We start from the raw sequence: 6088 nt of genomic DNA on the forward strand, positions 1-6088 counted from the left end.
TCGTAGTCAAACCTTGGCTCATGTGATTAGAGGATCACCAGGGGGTCCTTTGTCCCTCCTTGGGGGGATACTCCCACTGGGTTTAAATCTGGGACTCTCGGCCATTTGACCTTAGAACTGAAGAAGCTTCTCGGATGAGAGGTGAAACGTCTTCAAGCAACTCAAAGAAGTCCAGACGCTTTTCTTTGCAAACTCCTTTGACTGTCTTGAAACAAGTTCCTTTAGCTTGCTGAAATGTTGCCCTTTAGCTGATTCTGTCTTATTTTAAGTGTAATGAGATGATTTTGACTAGAAATAAGACAAATACTCTTGGTAAGATTTTGAGTTTTTGCAGTGTATGAAGCAGGATGGTCAAGATAAAAACTGTCTTATCCAGGCCATCTCGGGGTTAACCCTGGATTTTCTTTACTTTGATGGTGCAGTAAGACGTGGTATATATCCACTGCCTACCTGGCCATGTACTCATGGTAACTAACCTCTTATAAAAGGAGGTTATGATAGAGATTGCAGATCACCACCTATTTTGTGTGGTCCCTCAGACCTCTGTGTGTGGATACTGGAAGGGTCTAAATTATTTTTTAGTGTATGAAGTCTGTTTTTCCCTGATGTGTGTTAGGTGCACATGAGGATTTTTGTACATGTTCGCTGCAATCGATTTCAAAACAGTTTCATTGTTCTGTAAGGTTAGTGTATGATCCCAAAATGGAGCTCCTTGTTGTACTCACTCAGTTTGTATCAAATGAATTCTGCTCTTGTATTTATTCACTGTCAGGCTGCAGTGATACAATAAAAACTCTTTCAAGCACACATTGCATTACATTATAATCCATCAGATTCTCAGATGTCTTAATGATAGAGTTGTGATATTAAGAAGTTTGTCAGCAGTTTTGGCAGCTTTTCTTCCTGGTTTCAAATAGGCTAAACTTTATTCATATAATTTTAATACTAAAGTAGTGTACAGCAGCTCTGTTACTGTATGTGTTTAACTTCTTATATTTTTATCTTCCTTTTTAACTCTCAGCCGTAATAGACTGATGGAGACTGTGGTCACCCTGCCGAGTGGACAGGCCCAAGTTTGTGAAGCGATAACTCCAGAATGAGGTGACATAGGTTTTTGAAATTGATACCATAGGAGGCTGAGGGGTAGCACTGTAAAATCAGCTGCTCTGCTGGCTGTTTACGGACCATGTTTGACTGGGCAACACCATCCCTTTCATGTGATAGTGCAGAGAAATCCTGGGTTGACCAGTGATGGGAAGTTTTATCCTGATTTCAGATATTCCAGTAAGAGAATAAAGGATGGGATATACTGGACTTGCTTCGTAGTACAGGGCTCTGTTGTGTGCATGTTTGACTGTGTGTTTTCAAAGATGTACTAAGTGCTGTGTTGCTGTTGCATCAGTAGGGTTACAGCAATTTCCAACTAATTGTTGTTTGATTTCAAAAATGTTGCAGCCGTGAACGTGGCATCATTGTCACCCTGCCGGTATGGGCTGGCAGACGTTGGGGGGACAGAAGTATTCACTGACTGAACGAAGCGAGATGGCTTGTTTCACATTGATACCATAAGTGTATCTACTAGGAGGCTAAGGGGCAGCACTGGCTATTTTTTTAATATGTCTACATTTCTGAAGTTTTTATAAGACTAGCTTAGCTTTTTCTGCTATATAGTCCTGAGCTGCAGATGTTCAAACGCTGTGTCTCAAATCTGTGTAGCTAATTCATAACACAGGACTGCCACCTCTACATGAACATTTCAGAACTGGACTGATGCTATATATCCCAGTTTAACTCTGTATAATAGGAATCACAACATACTTGTTTGTTTCAACCTGTAAATGTAACTTTAGGGCCATGTGACACTTTGTGATGCTGAAGAGAATCTAAAAATGAACATGCACCTGAAAACGTGTCTGTCTTTGCCAGTCGAGCATCTTAACAGGCTGTAACTGCGCCATTAGTCCTGTTATTTTGTTTCCCTTTCATTTAGACACTCACAATTGGACACTGTGGTAGTTTGGCTACTTTTTTTCTTTTTTACTAGAATTTTATTATTTTTGAAATAAATAATAAGTTACCGTGAATACATATGTCACCATCTAATTCTATCTGTGTCGTTGTCCTGCAATAAGTGTATATGTCTGTACTACACATATAAGTTTGAGTATATTTCTGAACTGTTTAAAGGAGTTCTGGTCGAACTCATTTGAATGAGGTTTGTGTTTTTCCTGTATGTGAAATTTTAATATTTTGGTCACAGTGGGCAGGACGTTTTGACAGTGTAAATAAACACCGTTCGAAAGCCTTCCACTAGAATCAGAAAAATTAGTATCCTCACTCTGTTGTGTTAACTTCAGTAATCTCTTCCTCTAAACCATCAATGAGCCTTCTAGACTCCATTCGTTCAAGACTTCTCAAAGACATTTTAGCTTTAATTAATGCTTTCTTTACTAACAGATTAGACACCGCATGCTTTCAAGGTGGACGTTATTAAACCATTCCTTAAAAAGCCCTTTCTTTGATCCAGCTGTCTCCCCTTATTTACTTCTTCAGACTGAAGAAGTCACTTGGATGAGTGACGAAACGTTTCTGCCACTGAAAACTTCCACATGAACAGAATCGACTTTTTGGGATTCTTCAATGCTGATGGGTCACTGTGTTACAGTTATGACATTAATGGTCTCTTCAGCAGTTTGTTGTGGGTCACTGTAGCTCAGGTGGTAGATCAGTAACATAAGTAAACTTTTATTTATATAGTACCTTTCAAGACAAATAATCACAAAGTTCTTCACACAAAAATACAAAGGCATTTAAAACAAAACAGACAAACAGTTAACCAAACGCAGGTCAGTGCTTCGATCTGTGGATGCTCCATTCTGCATCTCAGATATCCTTGAGCAAGATACTAACCCCAATTCATACATCAGAGTATGAATGTGTGTGAATGTTAGATAGAAAAAGCATTTTTTTAAAAGTGCTTGTGTGAACGGGTGAATGAGGAATGTTGTATAAAACACTGTGAATGCTCAGGTAGAGTAGAACAGCGCGATATAAGAATGATTCCATTTGCATTTGTCAAAAAAAATGTTTCATCTGAGTGGCATCTATTTGATTCTTTTCAATTCAATTCAGTTTTATTTATACATCACCAAATCACAACAACAGTCGCCTCAAGGCGCTTTATATTGTACAGTAGATCGTACAGTAACACATACAGAGAAAAACCCAACAATCATATGACCTCCTATGAGCAAGCACTTTGGCGACAGTGGGAAGGAAAAAGGACATTCATTATTATCAGAATGTCCTAAAAACTCGCTGAAAAGCCTTCAGCTGATCCAAAATGCTGCAGCAAGAGTCCTGACAGGGACTAGAAAGAGAGAGCAGATTTCTCCTGTATTGGCTTCCCTTCATTGGCTTCCTGTTAAATCCAGAATTCAAAATGGTGAGCCAGTGTAGTGCTGTGCCGCTGACACCAGCACTGAAGTGCAGGCGTTGTACAAGAATATTGTGGTTTCTATTCTATGCTACGGGTTGACTTGATACTCATGATGGTCTGTTTGAAGTTGAAGCTTCACGTGTCAAAAGAAGAAGTCGCAAGAAAAGGGAGAACACAGCACGGCACATCAAAAATGATTTATTAACCAAACAGACAAAACATTTTATTTTCTCCCCCAAAAATTTATACTCAAAGCAGCACATGTGTGATATCTGTGTGATAGCCTGATATCACACAGGTATGTCATATGATGTTAAACTGAAGCTGTCAACTTGGTAGAGAGGGCAATCATAATGAAGCAGTTCCTTTTAATTTGTAGATTCAAGCTGCTCTTCATATTTTTGGCCACCAGATGTCACCAAAGAGGACTGTGTTGAAAAGCTTTGAGCAATAAACCTTTTTCAATACAAGCTTCAGTGCTTCAGAAAGCTTCATTTGGCCATCACTATCCGAAACTCAACTTTTGAGACTTCTGAGAGGATTGGAAGTTTGTAGATTGGTCAGTAGTTTTTTTGGTAAGGTGGGTTCTAGGTTATTGTTCTTCATCAGAGGTCCAACTGCCTGCTTGAAGAGAGCTGAACCAGTACTGAAAGACAGAATTGTTGATGATTGAGAGAATGCTTGGACCAGTGTCTAGTGGATAGGTTGTGGATTTAATGAAAGAAGAATAGGATAATGTGGTTTGAAAACAGATCAGAAGAAAGAATCAGTTAAAATGTGAGGGGAGGTAGTAATACTACTCCTAATATTCTGAACTTTACTAGTAAAACTCTTCACATTTGTCAGCAGAGGCATCCTAAAAAGGCACTGGAGGAGGTAGAGATAACAGAGTTGGTGGTGGAGAACAAAATCCTCATAATGGGATTATTGGAGTTTTTTGTGATTTTTTTCAAAGAAATATTTACAACAGCAGATTTACAGATTTCTTCTGGGTTATTTTCCAAAATTGAAAACAAAACTTGAAACTTGTTCCTCCCTCACTGTCTTGAGAGCTCCAGTAGTGTCACTGATCCAGGGTGACTTTTTAGGCCTGGGTTTACTCAGTTTATACGGAGCAATGGTGTCAATAACTGTGGCGCAAGTGGTGCTGAATAAGTTGATAAGGCGAGGGAGCTGGAGGCAGATGCTTTCAAAGGCCTCACCAAAATTCTTAGCAGTAGAGGAATTAATACAACCTGATCAGCGTAATGTGTCCAATATAGTGTTAGGTGCAGGAAACATGGAGCAGTGCATAAAAATGACAGGGAAGCGGTCTGATAAGCAGGCATCAGTTATATTCAGATTAAACTCGAACACCTGATGGCAACACAATGTGTGGCCTAGTTTGAGTGTAGTCTTTTGGGTGTCGTTTTGGGTTTGGGTGTAGTCTTTTCACGAACCAGAAATCCAGAGAGGCTGTATAGATGAATTCAAAACGCTTCTGGAAAATATCTGTCAAATATGTGAAATCACATGTACCATATCACCCTATTAGAGCACTTCGCTCTCGCTCTGCAGGCTTACTTGTTGTTCCTAGAGTATTTAAAAGTAGAATGGGAGGCAGAGCCTTCAGTTTTCAGGCCCCTCTTCTGTGGAACCAGCTTCCAGTTTGGATTCAGGAGACAGACACTATCTCTACTTTCAAGATTAGGCTTAAAACTTTCCTTTTTGCTAAAGCATATAGTTAGGGCTGGACCAGGTGACCCTGAATCCTCCCTTAGTTATGCTGCAATAGACGTAGGCTGCCGGGGATTCCCATGATGCATTGAGTTTTTCCCTTCCACTCACCTTTCTCACTCACTATGTGTTGATAGACCTCTCTGCATCGAATCATATCTGTTATTAATCTCTGTCTCTCTTCCACAGCATGTCTTTATCCTGTTTTCCTTCTCTCACCCCAACCGGTCGCAGCAGATGGCCCCGCCTCCCTGAGCCTGGTTCTGCCGGAGGTTTCTTCCTGTTAAAGGGAGTTTTTCCTTCCCACTGTCGCCAAAGTGCTTGCTCATAGGGGTCATATGATTGTTGGGCTTTTCTCTGTATTTATTATTGTGCTATCTACTGTACAATATAAAGCGCCTTGAGGCGACTTTTGTTGTGATTTGGCGCTATATAAATAAAATTGAATTGAACTGAATTGAATTGAACATGTCTGAGTAACTCGTGTATAAAACCTTTGGTGTTTCAGAAAAGGTCTTTGGATATTGTTGATATTGTGCAAGTGTCAAGATTTTAATGGTTTATATCGTCCCCAAATGACACTGGGCTAATTAATTAAATAGTTTATTCTTTGCAAGCACTGTAAAAAAAAAAGTCTGCTCACAGAGAGTAGTTTTACACCAACATTTGTACTCTGAGTGAGAAGACCAGGATTTACTTACGCTGTGATTAGTCAATGAAAATGTCACAAAGAAATCGACATAATAATTTTAATCATACTAATAAAGAGTTTTAACAGTTTATTTGATTAATTTAAAAATGCAAGAAGACTATTTTCACTATTGTTGTGTCACCATAAATCATATTTGTTTGTTTTATAAAAATGCAATAGTAATGATTAATGTCAACATAATTTTAAAGAGCAGAGCAGAAATACACTTTCAGTGCGTGTCT

This window comes from Oreochromis aureus, linkage group 23 (genome assembly GCF_013358895.1).
Source record: "Oreochromis aureus strain Israel breed Guangdong linkage group 23, ZZ_aureus, whole genome shotgun sequence".
Classification (NCBI taxonomy): Eukaryota; Metazoa; Chordata; class Actinopteri; order Cichliformes; family Cichlidae; genus Oreochromis; species Oreochromis aureus.